The sequence below is a fragment of the Ambystoma mexicanum genome, chromosome 5p (assembly GCF_040938575.1).
Source record: "Ambystoma mexicanum isolate Mex_15411 chromosome 5p, UKY_AmexF1_1, whole genome shotgun sequence".
NCBI classification, from domain to species: domain Eukaryota; kingdom Metazoa; phylum Chordata; class Amphibia; order Caudata; family Ambystomatidae; genus Ambystoma; species Ambystoma mexicanum.
The window spans coordinates 1,359,387,301-1,359,408,206 of NC_090930.1; positions in this window are offsets into that span (position 1 = coordinate 1,359,387,301).

A 20,906-nucleotide genomic window follows, 5' to 3' on the forward strand; every position below is an offset into this window, starting at 1 on the left:
TGTAGCCAAAAAAGACGTTTACAACAAACGTATCCTGCAGGCACAATCTAACACTAAGGAACTCTTCAAGATCCTAAAAGAACTAGAGTCCCCTGTAGCCCCATTTGACACTTGCATCCCTGACACTGCCTGGTGTACCAACATCCAAAAAGCACTTCTAGATAAAATCGCCACACTTAAAACTAAAATGAATGCTAAAAGAAGTAACCTCTTGGACTCTGCCCTGAACTCACCTTCATTCAACCTCCCCACCCCTGAACATACTTGTAAACCATTCAGCTTCTCACCTGTTACTATTGAGGAAGTTGAAAATATCATAAAGAAGCTCAAGCCCTCAAACTGTCAAGGTGGTAGATGTCCTGCTGCTATTATCAAGGAGGCAGCCTACGACCTTGCGCCTTTAATCACCACCTTCATAAATGCTTCTTTAAAATCTGGTATTGTCCCAGACAACCTCAAGGATGCCTGTGTCATTCCACTAATCAAAAAACCCACTCTTGACCCAAGTAACACTTCTAACTACAGGCCCATTACCACTGTGCCATATTTACTCAAAACTTTGGACCATGCTGCCTACCTACAAATTCAGGATTACCTTGAATCAAACCAACTGTTGGGACTCCGTCAATCAGGCTTCCGTCCTAGACATGGTACAGAAACCACCCTGATTGACTTAAAAACTCAAATTGAGGACCTAAAAGACAAGGGTAAGTTGGCACTCCTCCTTCTCCTTGATCTTTCAGCAGCTTTTGATTTGGTAGATCATAAAATTCTCTGTCACCACCTCAAAACTGCTGCTCATTTCTCTGACGAGACCTCATCATGGATCAGTTCCTTCCTGGCTAACAGAACCATGAGGGTTTTTTCTCCCTCGGCTTCGGCTGAACCAGCACCTGTCCCCTGTGGAGTCCCACAAGGGTCCTGTGTCTCCCCCACATTATACAATGTGTTTACAAAGCCACTCTTCGATATACTTGACTATCTGGGTGTCTCCTACACCAATCACGCAGACGACACCCAGATATTCATTCCCATCGCAGGCGACCATATCTCTGATGCTAAAGCACTCAATTAAGTCTACTCAGTCATCCAGGCCTGGGGTTCTGCCTTAATGATGAAAAAAACTGAGTTGCTGATCCTCGCTTGTACGTCAAACTGGCTAAACTAGACTCTGCCTATAATTCATTTACTATCGATAGTAACATCATTAAAGTGTCCAACGTAACAAAAACTGTTGGTATTTACCTTGACTCGACACTTTCTCTCACCAGACAAACAAATGCAGTGGCGTCTGCATCGGCCTATACTTGAAAACTCATCACAGCTTGCAGACCTTTTCTGACAACCGAAAACTGCATCATCCTTGCCAGAACTTTAATCATGGCACAAATTGACTATTGCAACACCTTATATTTAGGGACTAGCCAAAGAAACATTGACAAGCTACAAGTCACCCAGAATAATGCCATCAGGGCTGCCCTTAAACTACCTAGGAGATCTCACATCTCTGATACTAGACACAACCTACACTAGCTCCCTGTCGTGCATAGAATATCGCTCAAAACTCTAGCCTTAGCCTACAAGGCCCAGAATAACCTGGCACCCGACTACCTGGAGAATCTTGAGGTCTGCCTATGTGCACACACTGTCTATCCCCAGCTTCAAGCTGCAGACAGCCGGGGGAGCAAGCTTCCCAGTCCTCACTGCCAAACTATGGAACACAATACCTACCACACTTAGAACAGAACCGACTTTTCCTGCATTCAAGAACAAAATCAAACTCTGGCTCTTCGAACTTGATGCGTCCTCCTCATCCACGTAACATACTCCCCTGCTATTACCTCAGGCTTTACCTGAGACCTACTCTGCACCTATCTCTCTCTCATTTGTCTTTCTGAAGTGTTTTCTGCGGTATGCCCATGCAATACCACCTGTAATGACTATAGTTACTATTGTAATGATGCACCTTATTGTACGTAACATGTATTCTTGCCTTAGCTATTCTTTTTTGTTAAGATTTGCCTCCGTCTGGGAAACCTGCGAACTTGTATGTAACAATTAACTTGCAAACTAAGCAGCCAGATGCCCCAGGGAAAGGTGCGCAATATAAATAAAATAAATACAAAATACAAATACTAAAAAGACTAGAGATTAGAAGGTGGTAATCCAGATCCAGGAAAATAAAAGCAAGGTAAATGTGGAAGGAAAAATAATACAGGGGTCAAAGAATTCACCATTGCAGGTGATCTCAGAAAGTGATAGCCACCCCTGGCAAGAGATAAATGTAAAGGCTTTCTCGCAGAGTAACGAAGATAGAGTGAATGGGAACGATGGCGACATGCAGCTACCTACTGCCTCTAAAGCATTATTGAACCGAAATGACTTTCTCATTATGCCTAACTCTCCTTATTCTAAAAAGATATGGATCCATGATTTATATGCCACTAAAGAAAGCCCTTATCTAAATAGCATGAATGCACTGGAACGTATACACCAAGTGCATAAGTTAAAAGCCATATCTTCACAAGATCTTACTCTGGTGGAAATTCCCCCATGACGAGTGGGAAAAAAATTGGTCAGTGCTTCATTTGGTCTCCCCGATAGTCACTGAAGTTATCATGTCCCAAGCCTCAACTTTTCTGAACATGGGCTATAGCTTTATAAACCTGGTGGAACCAACAAAGACAAATAGTTCATTGGAAAAAAAGGAGGGAATACATACAGACAATTTATCTAAAGAGGTGATTAAAGACATTGTGGCTAAGATATGTGAGGCTTTATATGATGAAAATACTAAGAAAACAGACAAGCAATGTATCTAGAGTGGAGAGGATGTTGCATGACCTAATAACCGACATCTTGGGCTGTTGAAATTAATTTCATGGAACACTAGAGACTTTGGCTCTTTTATTTTTAATCAGGAGCGACTTAAACGTCTTATGAGCTCTCAGATCTTTCTGTTACAAGAGACATGGCTCATGAAGCCGTTCTATTTGGACAGCTATTATATAGCACAAACACTTGCTAAATCGAAGTGCCAAATGTAGGCCTTTTGGTGGTTTGATCACAGGTGTTGCTTCCTTCTTAGTGGGCATAGAATTTGACATCAAGCAAAAAGATGATAATGTACAAGCAACAGTGATACAGCTACCTGCGGGAGGGGTTGTGTATAGTAAAATGCTTTTTTATCAACATTTACAACCCCCCGGAAAATGTACAAACTGCCTCGATTATTTCTTATGTTGAATTATTAATTATGAAATCGGAAAAGGAACACCCAGGGGAATTACTCTTCATTGTAGGAGACTTAAACCATCAATGGCCGTGTTTCATCAAATGTAAAGGCCTGATGAGATATGAGGGGCCTATTCGGACCAATAGGTATGGTACCCAAGCAATCAGCTTTCAAGCTGAAGAGCTAGAAAATCGCACACATAGTTGGTTGAGTTTCTTTTACACTGCTAAATTGGTTCAACTGATAGGTGTGAGCAAAGATAGCCCAGTTTTCACTTGGTTCAACGGATCTAGATGCTCTTGGATAGACTTCATCCTTACATTAAAGGCGGCTATGACTTAATAAGAAGCTTCAAATTACTACAGAATAATCTTAGTGATCACGTAATTCTGGAACTTGAACTAAAAAATGAGGTAATTAGGGATGAATATCTATCTACTAACCGGAACTTATGAGATCAACAATTCAGGCAATAGAATACGATGGACCGATAGAAACATACAGGCTTTCAATGATCTAATTGATACCTCTCTTGATGAGGTAGAAAGATGGGTCAATATGAGTGCTGAAAAACTGGACTATGTGAGGCTTACTTTTCATGAAAACCTTTGTAAGATACTGAAGAAATACTCTGTGGCGGTTAGAGAAAGAAAAATTGAATATGATTGTGTAATTGCTTCAAACGAAAAAACGTTGTGCTTAACAATCAAGCAAATTAAGAAATCAAACCTTGAAAACCAGCTCAAAGTTAATAACATTAATAGATTAAAGATGCGCTTTAAAAACTGGACCAAACTTCATAGAGGATCAGTTCTCAGTGCAGTGGCAAATTATAAGATACGCACTCTGAGGCAAAAATGTGCGAACATTTACAAATTGAAAAGTGATCTAAAACCTAGCTCTGATAATATCAGGAAAGAGTATATTTTGAATATGTATCACACTGATAATGTAGCAAGTGAAATACTTAATACTGGGAGATAGCGGAAAGGAGCTCGCTAACTTTTACTGATAATGAGATTGAACGTATCATCCTTGATTGAAAATCATCTAGAGCACCAGGGTCAGATGGGCTACCTAATGTCATCTTTAAAAAGAACTGGAAACTGAGGGCTAGTATCTTATTCATTATATTCAAAGATGTTGTAATGATGGGTCAGATCCGACTGAGTTGGAAATATGCAACACTGCTACCAATTCATAGAAAAGTTCTCTGTGATTTACCGACAAACTACAGGCTACTCACCATGATAGACTCCAGTTCAAAGATTTTTGCACAGATACTCTTAAGTTATATTAATGTTTGGATAACTAAAGAAAGTATTTTGAATCTCCAGCAAGCAGATTTTAGAAAAGGGTATAGCCCTTTGTCAAATTTGTGGACGTTAAACTATTTTATTTGACAGACGCAGTATTATCACACAAAAACCTTGTATGCATGCTTCAATGATTTCTCTAAAGCTTTCGTAACTGTTAATCGAAACTTAATATGGGAGATCATGAGGGAAAATGGATTACAGGCACAGATTCTCTATTTTATAAAAGCTTTATACACAGACACTAGGGTGTGAATCAATCAAGAGGGCTTTTTAAGAGACAAGACAAGGACCAATGATGGCTTAAAACAAGGCTGTGCTTTAGCGCCAACGCTGTTTAATATTTACACTTTTGGACTGGAAAAACCTTTTCAAAGTGTACAAATTACCCGCCTAAGATTGGCCTGCATTCCATCTCTTGGTTGTCATATGCAGACAACATTTTAATTATAGACCAAACAGCGATCAGACTGCCGCACAGCCTTGCCGGTCTGCACCACATTGCAACGTGTCATGGCCTTTTAATTAATCTAGACAAAACTAAGGTCATGATTTTCAAGAAAAACAGAAGTGGGATTAAAATATATGGTTGGACGATTGGCAACATTCGCCTAGAAGAGGTGGATACATACATATACCTAGGTATCCCAATCATGTGTAATAGACATGAGGAGCGTCTCTCTAGTGCCATAACCAATAAGGCTCCGGCTAGATTCTTTGCTATCAAGTCTTTTATTGAAAAAGGCTCAGGTCACTCTGTAGAGGGTTTAAGACCATTACATAAACCTTTTATTGCGCCAAGTATCCTATATGGACTTGAAGTATTTACAACAGAAGAAGTGTCCTGGTTGAATACATTGGAAGGGAAAATATGGAGGAAGGCCATGGGGTTAGCAAATTCGGTATCAGTTGAGGCAATTTGTAATGAGCTGGGCTTGACCAGGGTGAGTACCCAGAAAAATATCTACTCCTGTATTCTATATGTTAAGATGCTGGAACACTGTGTTAAGGAGAACTCTATCTATGCTTACTTTCAAGGTTTGATTGAACTGGTTTTTCCCTGCATACCCCTGAAAAAGTGGGTCAAGGAGATAAGTACCTTCCTAGCTGAAATTGATTACACTCCCAGTTCTGAGGAACACTGAGCAGTTAAGTGTAAAATGGTAAAAGTAAAAGCAACTGTCTGGGATCGCTGTGATAGGAATGTTGAATTAGCAGGGACATCAACTTATGCCAGTTACGCATTACAAGCTTTTGCGTTAGACAGCACTTGCACTTATTTAAAAAATATACAAAACCCTTAAACAAGGCACTTTATTATGTGTTTGAGACTGAGACCATTGCCAATGCTATCTAGAACAGGGGAGTGCAGGACATCCCTAAACAAGAGAGACTATGCAAATTGTAAAACTCTGAGCTAGAAACTGCTTGCCACTTATTGACAAGATGCTCTGCCCTTTTTGTACTCTGTGAAAAGGGGTATGCGAAATTAGTATACAATGCATAATTTTTTCACCAAGACCAGTTTTGGTCCCATAATCATGCAGCCGAAAACTTGGTCATAAATTATACAGTCTTTTATAAATGGGAGAACGTTTTAAAGAAATTAACCTGAAATAAGGTGTAATGCTTTTATTGACTGCTGGGCATTTTATATCAATTAATGTATTCATAGTGGGTCAAAAAGAAAAGTGATGCAAATAACTCTTACACTCCACATGTATATGTATTTTGAGTGTATGATTTTATTTAGTATTGATATGTAAGGCTATTATTTTTAATCAAGTTTTTGTGTTATAAGGTTTATTTTAACCATTAAAAACACGTTAATAAAAAATAAAGAAATAAATAGAAAGATTTCTCTTCACTGCAGTGTGCAGAAGCCTTTTTACTATGGGCCCGATTCATAGAATCCAGCACAGAAGCAGAGCAAGTGCTGCATGCAGAGGAGGAGCATGCACAATGCGTGCGCAAGCCGGGGCGCAACGCAGCATCTGCGCGCAATGCGTATTCATGGATTTCCCGAGCCATTACGAGCCGTGGTGCAGTGAACATCCATCTGCGCCAGTAACGCCCCCAACCACACCACTTGCACAGGAAAAAGCCAGTGAAATGTCCAAAACGGCGCAAGGCCCTGTGCCATCCGTTGTCCAGCACACAGCCCCTCTCATCACAAACGTCGAAAAGCAGATTGTACCCCACTCCCGCTAGGCAAATCGCATCAAAAGGGCCTCACGTACTCCCGCGAAATTACGTACTCCGCTCACGCCAGCCAAATCGCGTGAAAAGTGCCTTGGATACACCCGCAAAATCGCGTACCCCGCTCGCGCCCGTCAAACCGCGTGAAAAGTGCCTGCCGTATCCACGCAAAATCATGTACCCCAACCGTGCCAGTCAAATCACGTGAAAAGGCCCATGCATGTTGCCATCAGCTGTAAACACAGGCTGCCTGCGGGTATGGTCACAGATGTTGGGGGGTCCCTTGTGGTGTGGGCTGCCTACGGGTATGGTCACGGGTGTTGGGGGGGTCCCTTGTAGTGTGGGCTCCCTGCAGGGTATGGTCCCATGTGGGCTGCCTGCAGGGTATGGTCACGGGTGATGGGGGCTCCCTTGTGGTGTAAGCTGCCAGCGGGGTATGGTCATGGGTATTGGGGGGATCCCTTGTGGTGTGGGCCGCCTGCGGGTATGGTCAAGGGTGTTGGGGGGGTCCCTTGTGGTGTGGGCTGCCTGCGGGGTGTGGTTCCATGTGGGCTGCTTGCAGGGTATGGCCACGGGTGATGGTGGCTCCCTTCTGGTGTGGCCCGCCTGCGGGGTATGGTCCCATGTGGGCTGCCTGCGGGGTATGTTCACGGGTGATGGGTGCTCCATTTTGGTGTGGGCTGCCTGTGGGGTATGGTCACGGGTGATGGGGGTCCCTTGTGGTGTGGGCTGCCTGCGGGGTATGGTCACGAGTGTTGGGGGGTCCCTTGTAGTGTGGGCCGTCTGCGGGGTATGGTAATGGGTGTTAGGGGGGGCCCTTGTGGTGTAGGCTGCCTACTTGGTATGGTCATTGGTGTTGGGTGGTCCCTTGTGGTGTGGGCTGCCTGCGGGGTATGGTCACGGGTGTTGTGGGGTCCCTTGTGGTGTGGGCTGCCTGCGGGTATGGTCCCATGTGGGCTGCCTGAGAGGTATGGTCACGGGCGAGGGGGGCTCCCTTGTGGTGTGGGTTGCCTGTGCGGTATGGTCACGGGTGATGGGAGACCCTTATGGTATGGGCTGCCTGCGGGTATGGTCATGGGAGATGGGGGGTCCCTTGTGGTGTGGGCTGCCTGCAGGGTTTGGTCATGGGTGTTGGGTGGTCCCTTGTGGTGTGGGATGCCTGCAGGGTATGATCACCGGTGTTGGGGGGTCCCTTGTGGTGTGGGCTGCCTGCGGGGTATGGTCACGGGTGTTGGGGGTCCCTTATGGTGTGGGCTGCCTGCGGGGTATGGTCACGATTGTTGTGGAGTCCCTTGTGGTGTGGGCCCCCCGAGGTAGGTGTGGGTGGGCAACTTGGTCCTGGGGCTGGGCTGTGGAGCGATTGAATGGCAGTCGGGAGTCTTCTGGGTCAGCAGAGGTGGTCTCAGCAACAGGATCACTGGCAATGGATGATGAGCAGACACCAAATTGCTGGTCACATAGGCAGCAGGCCCACAGAGAGGGCTGGCAGCAGCAGATGGCTTGTAGGAGGCAGCACGGGGCGTTTGGGGCAGGTAAATGGCCTTTTGAGCAGGCACGTGGGTCTTCCGTGTGCTTTCACGTGGCCAGCTGGATGCAGAGTGACTCTGCACGTGCAGAAACAGCATGTTAGCGTGTAATCAGAGGAAAGGCCATAAGCGCGTAAGTTACGTGAGGCGCTTGGGACATTGGGCATTGCCGTTCAGTACGGGTTAATGGTCCGCTTAGGACGCCAGTGCACTGTATGTGCTTTTTGTGGAGACTGACGCATGAGATTCTTCTTTTTGTGGGTTCACACGCAAATTGATCACTAGTGTGGTAGTGCGTACTTCTGGTTTTGGCGGGGTGTGGCTTATGGGTGTGTTTTTCTTCATTTCTCCAGGCAGACACCCACTGCGGATGCCCCTGTGTGTCGCGTACCCCATTTTCGAGGTCATAGTAGCCTGTGTGATCCCCGCGTACGCATTTGTTGTGTTCCTGGGTGCCACAGCATACGGTGGGACGTTTTTCATCGCACGTGGGCTACCAAGGTGTTTTGACCGCATTTGTTTTTGTTTTTGGGTTGCCTCAGCGTTACATGACCCGTTATTTTTCCCCAGGGGTCACATACAGAGTTGAAGGAGAACAGGGGTACCTTTTCCATCACGTACCCTGCCCCCTTCACCCCAATTGCCCAGGACAATTGTTGTCTGCACCTCCCATTGCGCTAGCACATCAGTGCCATGACTGGGAGGGCACCAAGTGTTAAGGGTGGCAAAGCTGGGCGACCTCCCAGAGGTGGCCGCGGTGGAGGACGCAGCCACGGTGGCCAAAGGGGCTGTGGTGGGGGACATGGCCATGGTGGCCAGGGTGGCCAAGGTGGCCACGGTGGGGGAACATGGCCAGGGTGTTCCATGAGGGCAAGGTATCCAGGCACATGCAGGGACAGCTATGACCCCCACAAGCGGGTCAGGGAGATGCCGCTGCTGCTGCCATCCCTAGCACCCGTCAAACTCGACAAACAGTGCCATCTGCTGTCGCAAGCAGGCAGGGCGTGGAAGCTGCAGGGGCAGCTGACACCACCCTGACTCAGGGTCAGCCAGCCCAGACTGGATTGGTCCTGGAACAGGCACAGGACGACTCACAGGCTGATTTCCATGTTGGGAAGGCCAAGGCACGTGTGGTGAAGGTTGCAGTCACCAGGTCACGTGGATTTGGGGCAGCTGTGTCATCTGCTGCCCTGAGCCAGGGTGTGGAAGCTGCATGGGCTGCTGCAGCTGACACCACCCCGGCTCTGAGTCATCCAGCCAGGAGTGTCTTGGTCCCGGCCCTTGGCACCGAGGCAGGTGCGGCGCAGGGTCCTGGCAACAGCACCCATCTGCTGATACCTGCAGTCCGACCTTCGATCCTCGTATCATTGCCTGCTTCCATTGGAAAGTCCACCTGTGCTTCAGCCCCTACAGACCAGAGCGGCACAAGCCACTCAGGATCCGCACCACCTCCCAAGAGGAAGAAGCGTGCTCCAGTAGAACAGGCTGGGACCCCAGACACAGCTCAGCCCTCCAACACGTCAAGAAAACGGAGTTTCTGTAATGAGGAACTGGACGCACTTGTGGGCTATGTTTTGGAACACGGCTGCGACATGCTGATGAGGTCAGGGAGCAAACATACGCCTGCTCAGTGTAGAGTCCATTAGCAGTGCATCGCGGGCCATATTAGCGCCTTGGGATATGAGAGGCGCACAGCAGATGAATGCCAGAAGGGTTGGAATGACCACCGATGCCGGGCAAAAGACAACCTGGCTGCAAAGTTCACCTCTACTCAGGTGACTGGCAGTGGGACACCATCTGAGGACGAAGAACTCACTGCACATGAGGAGATCGCTGGTGATTTCATCACAGTGGAGCAGGTCCAAGGTGTGGGGGGGCTGCCAGATTGAGGCTATGTCCGGTGAGTGGTGATGCGTCTGTGTCCAGGCCATGTGTATGTTGCTTGGGTGATGTGTAATGATTGTCCGCCAGTTCAGGCTACATTGACATGACTGCCATGTGTGACCCATGTGATGTTGGACTGATACGAGATTGTATTCATGCTGACTGCATACAAACCATGTCCTGCACACAGAGGCAATTCTCATCACCACACCTGCTCCCTCCTTCCAACACAATCTCTGAGAAGCTTCTCTTTGCCCTATTCTTGCTCCAACCTATGGTCGCGGATAGCCTGTGATTATCTTCCACTCAACACTCACCTTCTATCGTCACATGACTGACTTCTCTGTGTGGTCACCCTGCAAGCTGTGCCTACTCAGAGGGATTTTTCCTTACCTCTCCATCCCCCAGCAGCTCACTGTCTCCATGGGACTGGTTATTCCGATGGCGGACTACTGCAATGGGCAGTACCCAAATTTCTGTGAATATGCACTCTTCCCTCTGCAACTCTGCCAGACCTGGACTGTGTGGAACGTCCTTTGGCCTTGGTGCAGGGCATCTCACTTGGACTGTGCGAATGGCACAGGCTCACAGTGACTATGAGTGTACATTCCTGGACCCTGTGCATTCCCAGCAAGTCCATATGGGTCCTGGGCAAGCCATTCATTCAACTCCATCTCCAGTATTTGCTCCCTTCTCATGGTATTTCCTCATCCCTTTCCTGCTCACTCAGGGTCAGTTGCTCCTCATGGACATTAGTTTTGGGTTCTCGTCTGTGTTGAGCGTAAGCTTCCTTCTCTTACAGCCTCCCTGCCTCTATGCAATTGCTGTTGTTGCTTCTCCAGGTGTGGGGGCAATTCTGATGCTTCCTCATGTGTTGTGCTTACTGTCCTCCTCTCCCCAGCCGTAGTCCCATATGACTGAAAGAATACAATTGACACCTGCCCACACTGTCTGCTACAACACAGCACTCTGAGCAACCATTTTGAGCCATGCACTGCCTCCAAGCCATCCCCCACCTTTGGTGGTGTGGTTTACTGTATCCCTACAACCCACTACCGATACTTTACACAGAATGACTGCACTTGCCATTACACTGCCATCAGTCCACGACATTCACATTACTGCCTCTGTGTTCTCAATGATAGTTGACGCCGTACACGTGTACTGCACTGCACCCACACACTTCTGAGCCCTGTTCTCCCCTTCCACATGCCTCTTCACTTGCGTCATGTCAAAGTGATCTGCCATTGATGAATCCATGTGCCTTCTTTCACTGTATTTCAACACCCCAGCGTCATTGCAGCCTGTGACACATGTGTGTTTTATCATAGCTATTTAAATGAAATGTCAATTGACATGCATTGTACATGGCTCATGGACAGTAGTATTGAGCTTCCATCTGGGTCTGGTTAACAGTTCAGGCATGGCTATTCTACGTGCCATCTGTGTGTTGGCATCTGTCATGTTTGTGGAAGGACTATGCCAGTCACATGCTTGTGTGTGATGCAGGTGCTATGCACCATGCAGTACATGTCTTATTTTTCCATTTGACAGGCATCCATGTCTGATTTCAGGGTCACATTCCATTACATTGGCACTGTCTGCATGCCTGAGTTTGTGTCATGTGTCACATGGCTGCTTAATGTGTTGGCTGTCAACATTGTAATACCTATGTGTGTGGCCTATGATGTTAACATGTGTGGTCATGTCTTCTTCTTATTTTGTGGAGGTGATGAGGCACTGGAAGCAGTGGAGAAGGAGGAGATGGCGGAGGGGGTGGAGTATTCAGAGCCCCATCCAGGCACAAGTGGAGGCCGTGGGGGTGTAGCTCATGAACATCCATTGGTGCTCCAGACCATCCTGGCCAGGGTTGTCTCTGAGTACACCTCTGAGGAACCCTATGCCTCTGGTGCGGAATCGAAGATTGAAGCATCATTGCTGTCACAGGTGAGTGATTCTGCTGTGGATGCTGTTCTATCCAACACACCTGCAGTGGGGGTAGACCCCTCAAGGGGCCAGTCAGTGTTGGTATTTTCGTCTGTGGTGGTTATGGATGCAGTGTCACACTCTACACTACTTGCTCCTGTTCCTTGGGCAGCTCAGCATGGGAGGAATGCAGTCCTTCAGCCACAGGCAGCGCCAGTGCAGCAAGGGCCAGGTATCCTTGGGCCCGACAGGTGTGGTGTCTGGCATTGCGGTAGCCGTGTGCCACCTGGGAATACTGTGTGGGAGAATTCCATGTATGCCATTGCACAGCAACAGGGGGCATCATGTGAGATGATGGCTCAGGGCGTGGAAAGGGTGGCCAATTCCATTCTCCCCCCTGAAAGGCAGATGGAGCTCCAGCAGCAGGCAGTGCGGTCCACATGCCGCTCGCACAGGCTGGACATGTTGGCCGTCAACAGGGACTGACGGGCTGAACTGGGGGCTCTGTGCACAGCCATGTCTGCAGAGGCACAGGCCCACAGGGATGCCCTAAGGGAAGAGAACACCTCCCTCAGAGCTACTCTGGGTGCACTTGAGAGGGCCAGCAGTAGGCGGGCGGAACAGCAGATGGGGCAGCTGACGCACAACATCTCGGCTGAACTCCATGCAACCCGGGAGGAGATCCGTGCATCACGTGAGGCCTTGCATGTGGAACTCCGTGCAACCCGGGAGGAGATCCGTGCATCATGTGAGTCGGAACTCTGCGCAACACGTGAGGTGCTGCATGGGAACCTCTGTACCGTAATCCTGCAGAATCAGTCCTTTCAGGCCCTCATGCTAGCTGCCATTGAGGAGCAAACCAGTGCTATGCATGGCCAGCCTCCCTTGCCACGCTCACCTTCTAATGTTACACCAGAGGGTGCCGACGGCGGCGAGAGCTCTCCCACTATAGGCTAGCCATGCAGGCCATGAACCCATGGAGGTTTTTTTTTATTTTTTTCTCAACATCCACGCATGTGGGTGTTGAGGGGCACCCTGCACCTCTTCCCTCCTGGGTGCCTCCCCGGTCCACCATGGGCATTTGTTTTATTTTTTATTATTTTTCTGTCTATTGTGCATTCATGTAACAGTGTGTTGCTTTGTGTGGCACCCGTTGGCATCCACTGTGAGTTCCGGCTGGGCCCATACAGGTTTGTCTGATGTTTGTGTTTGTGGCTTGGTGTCCAGACACATGTGCCACTCCTGCTTCCCCTTTCCATGGGCTTGCAAGGAGGGCAGCGAGTGACAGTAACGTACACAGAGGCATTGGGCTTCCATCATTTCTGTGTCCAGTCTGAAGTCCAACCTGTGAATACACCCCTTGTGGGGATTCATGATTGTTTGACCAGTGCATGTTTAGAATGCATTTTGCTTTGGATATTGGTACCTTGCCTGTCTCCATCATTGATACCATTCATGCTGTATGCGTTACCCTGCCCCCTTTAGCTAGCAGAGACCCACTCAAGATGGAAGGGTCCCTGTGGTGGCTTTGTCACATTGAGGCACTTGTGCTATTGTAATTGGTCACTGTCTGACATTCAGCCTCATTACGAATCAGGCGTTAAGGGGTTAACGGCGCCGTAAACGCCGACCCTTAACACCTGATTCCGAGGTCCCTTAGCGGCATGGTGAGTTAAACGCCTGCTTTTTGCAGGCGTTCAAATCCATGGCGCTAAGGGGCCATGGTGCTAATTACGCCACCGTAATTTACGGTGGCGTAATTAGCGCCTTCCCCACTCCCATTATGCCCTATGGGGCAAAAATGGGAATGGGGAAGGGTAAAATGGGAAATGGGGATTTACCGCCCCACTCACCTTGGAATGGGGCGGTAAATCCGCCATCCACCATGGTTTAAACGTAGTTTGCACCATGGTGGTAAGGGTACGACCCAGGCGGTAACTTACCGCCTGGGTCGTAATGAGGCCCATTGTCACTGTTGGGTTCTGTGTTTATGATATGTTATGCTGGTAAATGGATGTTACCGTGTACGGTTTCATTTTGATGTGTCAGAGGGAATTGTTTTAGACATATTTCCATTTGTCAAAGTGCACTTTGTGACAGTTGTGTCATGTGTTGTGCATTTACCTTTAACTTTTTACATTGCATGCCATGTTGGGGTGTGCCGGCCGGGTAACATGGGTTTTGGGAGGGTTTAGGTGCATTGCCAGTATTTGGATATGCTGTTTTGCATGGGGTTAGTGGCATACTGCATCATGAATGTGTGCCTTTTGGTCACACAGGATTGTGTTGGTTTAAGTAGCTACGGATGCACACAATGTAGCACTTCCAAGGAGACATTCTCAGGGTGGTAAGGTAATAACAGTTGATTGTCCCTTTGTCATCATCGACTGCCACCTGGAATGTGCCAGGCCTGTGTGCACTCCGCAGGGGTGGGATTTTAGGTGAATAATTGTACCACAAGCTGGGTACGGGCATCCTCACCACGTGCCCCTTCCCCTCCCATGCGCAGCGGGGGTGCATGTGGTTGGGGATGTGGGGGCACCACCATGTCCACCAGTATGCCCCGCTATGTTGCAACATTTTGCAGGACACATGCTGCCACAATGATGCTGCACACTACTGGTGGTGCATATAGTAGCTGTCCACCGGAGCAGTCAAGGGAGCGGAAGCATGACTTTAGCACTCCGAATTTGCGCTCCACTACAGCCCTGGTTGCAATATGGGCTGCGTTGTATCTTACCTGGGGTGGTTAGGTGGGGCTCCATATTGGCGTCATCCGGTAGGTGCTCAAAGGGTAGGCACTGTCCCCTGGAGAGGTGATAATGGTTTTCATTAGTTAGGTTAGTCTATTTGTCTGTGTGTGACATGCCTGCATGTGCACAGGCATTTGTACTCACCAATGAGCCATGTGTTGCCATGCCTCCCAGCTTCCAGGTCGCGGTTTAGGGGTGACATTCTGAATATGAAACTATCATGGGTGGACCCTCGATGGTTGGCATAGACAGAGGTAACGATTCCCTTGGCATCGCATACAACCTGCACGTTGATGGAATGCCAGTGCTTGCAATTGCGATAGATGTGCTCAGTGGCCCTATGTGGACGTAGGGCCACATGGGTGCAATCAATGGCACCAAGCACTTTGGGGAAGTGTGCCACCCTGTAAAAGTCTTGTACCACGGCCTGGATTTCTGTGGGTGTTCTGGGCATGTGTATGTGCCTGCGGACTGAGGGGTGTGCAGTCAGGATTGCCAACACCTGGTGTAGGCAGCGTGACTGCGTGGGCTGTGAAATGCCCCCAAACTATGGCAGTTGTCTGCTGAAATGACCCAGTGGCCAAAAAATGCAGTACATTGAGCACCTTTTCCAAGGGGCTCAGTGCTTGGGAGCACATGGTGGGTGATGTGAGGTCATCCTCCCACTCAGTGACCAGGTCTAGGATGATATGAGGTGGAAACCTATACCTGCCATAGACCTGGTCATCAGGTATCCCAAAAAGGCTGGCCCTGGGTAAAAAGATGCAGGGCCTGGCTATCCTCCTCCCCCTCATGCGGTGTCCCACAATCACTGCTGCGAGGAATGGTACATTCATTGTAGCTGTACACTCACGTTTGTTGTTTGCACGCACTTTTATGCATTGGCTTTGGTGCGCAGGGCGCTTCCATCTGCTTTTGCGTGGCGTATGTGTTTCCAGGTTTGTGCATCTTTTGCTGCGCGCCGGTGAGCCCTGTTCCATTCCATGAATACGTGTTGTTAGCGCTTGTGGGCGTTGCAAGGATTTTACTGCAGTGCTTCCCCCCTAACGCCCACATTTTTGCGTGTTGTTCCCCATTTCACATGTTCCACCCCCTTTTTAAGTGTGTGTGCTGGATGGTGTGCGCCTTCGCTGGATGTATCATGCAAGGCGTTTGTGGTGTCGCAGTGACGTGTTGGACCTGCCCGGATTCAGCGCAGGTCTCAGGTAAGCCAAGCGCAATGTGTTCCATGAATACGAATGCGCACGAAAACGGGCGCTTGCATGTGTTTTCGCACACAAGCGCCCGTTTTCGGGGCACATTTATTCCATGAATTACCCTGTAAATGTTTTTACTAGTATTACTTGTCAGCAAACATTGTATATTTCAAGGTGTGGTAGAGCAGTAGAATGCGTAGATCACAGCGCTGATCACTGGACAATATGTGGGACCCTGCTGCTGGTGACTAGGTTTGTGTGAAACTTTGCCCTTCCATCTCGAAAAAAATGGTTTAGACAGGGTTGTGCGGTAAAGATCACTGTGACCGCTTATCTTTATGCAGAAGCCCAGCTGGCCTTTTAGGTTGTTTATCAACAAGAGGCTCTATTCAAGAGCACCATAAAAACACTCTTTGTATTTTCTCACAATGAATACACGCCTTGAAAAAGACACATGTCGGGTCAAAAATCACCACGATATAAAACGACAAGACATTTCTGAAATTCTTACAGATTTCGAAAAGAATATCCAGTGATAACTCCTCACTGACCAGGTTCCACTGTGATAAAGGTTCTCACCCAATCCTGTACATTTTAAGGTAAGCATTGTTGGGGGTCGCCGGCCATGGTCATCCGGCGGGCGCCCCTGGGCGCTATCTCTGCTAGCGCCGTGCAGTCCCACTATGTGTGGGGGTGGGGGCCTGCCCTGGACATCTGGCATGGCCCCGGGTGCCATGGGCCTCGGCACCCTGGCGTGGGATCACAGCCTGCCAGGCCTCTGACTGAGTGGACCTCGGCTGCCATCCTGGCATACGGGTCCCTCAGTGTCTGGGCGTGCAGGCCTGTGCCTCCACGTGTAGACCTGGGGCCTACATGGATAATGAGACACGGACTCAGTCGTTCCTCTTTGGGAGTCTGCAGCCGCTCTGACTCACGTGCCTGCAGGGGCTCCTTTTATTAGCTTGGGCCATGACACAGTCATGGCCCATCTTAAAGGGGCCATACATGTGAGGAAAACACATCCCCTTAAAGGGGCAATGCACACAGGAGGGTCCCACCTAACACTCCTCCTTTTTCATAATGAACAAACAAACAGTGCCGAAACATACAGGCATCCCACCTGTTACAAAACAACAGAATACTTTTCGGTTTAGAACTTGTGGGGTAGGCAAATAATAAGATATGCCACCGCCACATACCTAGCTTGCTCAAACAATTAAAGACCTAACACCTACTAGTCACAGACCTAACATATATTAACCCATTTCTAAACACACTCAACAAGTGACAGTCGTGGCAGGTGAGCTGCCAGAGGAACACAGGCAGTTCTACCACAGTTTGCAAAACCCTTTATTAACCTGGGGCTCGGAACGGTCACTATACAAACAACCGCCATGGTTGGCGGCTGGCATTACATGCACACCTTGCAACGGCGGGATCACGGCCTCACCTTATCATTCTTTACTGAGACCACTTAAAACATGTGGTTACTATGCAGGTTCACAGCATTGAAACGCATATTTACTGAGTCCTCTTCAAACGATGATGGAATTGCAGGACACCAGTCCATCTTCCATCCACGTCCATTTGTGAGTCACCTCCCCGTGACCAGGTCCATGGATGGCATAATTCAAAACCGGCAAAGCCGCGCCTGTCAGAGAACGCCAGGGGCCACATCGGCATAGACCCGTGATGTTATGGGCCGTCCATGCAGGAGTCCCTTCCCCCCAGGTCCTCGTCCCTTGATGGTACAGTCCACGGCTGGCAAAACCGCACCTGACCAGCGGCCACATCGGCATATCCTCCTGATGTTTAGAGCAGGGTAGCGAGACGCAGATCACAGGGCGTCCAGGCTGCTCCTGATGCTGTTGATGGGGACGGTGCTGCAGGTAGGGCCCGGGATGACAGGACATCGCTCACCCCACCCTTCTCGCGATGCTCCCCCAGTCAGGAGTGTCTTTTCCCCCAGGGGTGCAGGAGGGCACACAAGCACTCATGATGAGCTGCACCCCATCCCTGCTCGCTGCACTGCTTCAAGGTGTTGGTTCGGTCAGCCACAAGTTTTGGCTGGACTCAGGGGGGCCCGGCAGGTATCTCCCCCAAGCCCACGTTGGTCGGACCTCACGACGGCATGGCATGCAGGGCAACACCAGTGGTAGGCAGTTCTGGAACCTTTGTGGCTCGGTGTCTAGGACACCCGTGGGGCAGACACAGTGACTGTGGTGCTATATTGTTGGTGCCACTGTGATGCGACATATCAGCGACACACGGGTGTCTTGGGGGTGCACAGTTCCTTCCCTGCATCTGCACCGTACCTTCCTTGCACCTTCTCTTCTCCAGACAAGGGCACGCACCCATGGTAGCAGGGCACTCGTGACAGGGCGATGCTGGTAATGTGGCGCTGAGAGTGGTGGGGGCAGCCCACCACATATTTATTCAGCTCCTCTTGCATGGAGGCATGGATCACTTCCTTGTTGGCCCCGCTGGGCTGGGCTCTTTAGAGGGCCTTCTACTTTCCAGGGCTCTGGCGCCGGAGCGCTGTTACGAGTCACCGCCTCACGGCCTGGGGTCTTCATGATCTTCCTGCGGTGTAGGTTACAGCCTGGTTGTCATGCTCACCTCCTGCACCGCTGTATGCCCCGGGATGATGCCGGGGGGTCTCCGGCGGTACCACGTCACCTGACAGTGTTGCTGCGAGTCGGGGAACCCATCTCCTAAATTCTGCTCCCAACCGGAGCACTGTGGCAGTGCTCCATTCTAGAGCACATCTTGATGCCAACGCTGCAGAGCCCAGAGTCAGGCTGACTCCTCCGATGATGTGAGCACCTGATTTGTCTGTGCTGACCTGGAGTCACCTGGGGCCCTTTTCTGCCATGGCACCAGGGCAGTACACTTGATCACCGCTGCAGCCCGGGCTTTTTGTAGGTTTGCCATTACTTTCGCTCCAGCAGGAACCATGTCATTCTCCCCCGGTTCAGGCGGGGAGCACACCACCTCTGATCACCGCCGAGGCCTGGGGCCTTCCAGCTCCGATCCTGAAGCATCCTGGGACTGGCTGGTGTGCCAGATTGCTGGCCGCTGTGCCGGTGGAAATAGCTGGCCCCTGTCTACCACTTTCACTGCCCAGCCGGGGACATCATTCTGTGGGGCCCACACTTCTTGTCTTCACTGTGCTGACTCGTAGCAATGCCCTCCTGAATGGTCCGGCAGGGAGCATGCCGAGCTTCACCGCCAGCCGGCCCAAGGGCATCCGGGTCATCAGCATGGCCCATGGCTTGCCTGCTCCATCAACCCTTGTCAGCTGGTCCTTGTTCAATTGATGAAGCACAGCAAATGGTGCTACCTCTTATGTGGGCTCCACAGCGGGTCACTTCTCTTGCAAGTTTGCATATGGCCACAGGTCCTGCCACCTCAGGTTGAGCAGGCGGGCTGGCCTCTCCTCTTGTGCTTCGAGCCGAGCAGGTGTTCTTCACCGCCTGTGGCCCGGTCTTGTGGTAGCTGAGGCTGCCGGTGTACCAGAGTGCCGCCTGCATCACTGCTGCAGTTGGGCGGCCTCTGCCTTTAATATTAATTTCACAGATGGGCCGGTATACGAAGGGGGCGGGCGTGCATGACATGACCCACATCGGAGCTTTGTTTCACCGCCACGGGGCCCAGAATTTTAATGAAGGCTCGAGCGGCGACACAATGTAGGATGCTGATGTGCCTGGCTCACAGGGCAGAGGTGATCTTAGGGGGAGCTGGTTAGTGGAGATAAGCAAGGCTGAGGTAGGGTGAGTGAGGAGTGGATAGGGAAGGTGGACAGGGATGAGATACAGAATGGGTAGGTGTGGTGCGGTAGCATGGGGACAGCTAGGGTGGTGTAGGGTTTAATGGCAGCCTGTGCAGTCCAAGTCTCGTGAGACATCTGGCCGCCAGCTCTCACAAGACCTCAGGGTTGCTGCACGCGCAGCTTCCTGCATGCCTGCCTTCTGAGCGCAAGGCTGTACAGGAAGCACCCCAGCGCTCCTCCTAATGAGAACTGGCAAACATCCAGCCCCGATTAATCAAACTGCGTTAAGCTGGGGTGAGGTTGCGCTTTGACACGTGTGTGATGAAAGCTAAAGAAGTTCAGTACCTAAGCTACAAGATTTCCACAGAGCGAATCAGCCTGAAAAGGCACTTGTTGCAGGCCATAGTGAAAGCACCAGCGCTGGCCAAGAAAGAAGAACTGAGTTTGTTTTTTACGTCTGGCGGAATATTATGCAAAATTTGTTCCCAACTTTTCAGAGACTACCGCGCCCATGAGGGAGTTACTGATGAAAGACGCGTACAGATGGCACCAAGAGCAGTTGAAGGCATTTGATGATGTCAAAGGATGTATCAGCCATGCCCCATGCCTCGAGCCCTTTAATCTATTGTGGAAGACCATCATGACAATGAATGCCATTGCATATGGTTTGGGGGCGATGTTGACCTGGAAGAGGGGTAATGCAGAACCCATTGTGGTATTTGCATCCAAAGCATTGACCCAGACAGAAAATAATGTTTCCACGGTGGAGAAGGAGATGCTAGCGTGTGCCTGGGCAGTGGGGTTCTTTAGGATGCGAGTGTGGGGCACAAAACATCAGTTGGTGACTGACCACAAACCATTAATCAACATGCTGAGCCTGGGTGGGACGAAAACATCCATGGCTCTTCTTGCCTGCATTGCCGCTATGTTTCAAGAGTACACTTAAGAGATTGTACACATTGCGGGGTAGAGGTATGCCCAAGCCGATTGTATGTCCCGGCAACCCAAAGCAAGAGATGAGTGACCAACTTCCTCAGGCATGGGTGTGCAGTGTCCTCCTTGGGAGAGCTCAGAAGCAAGGAGTTCCTCGAAATGACCG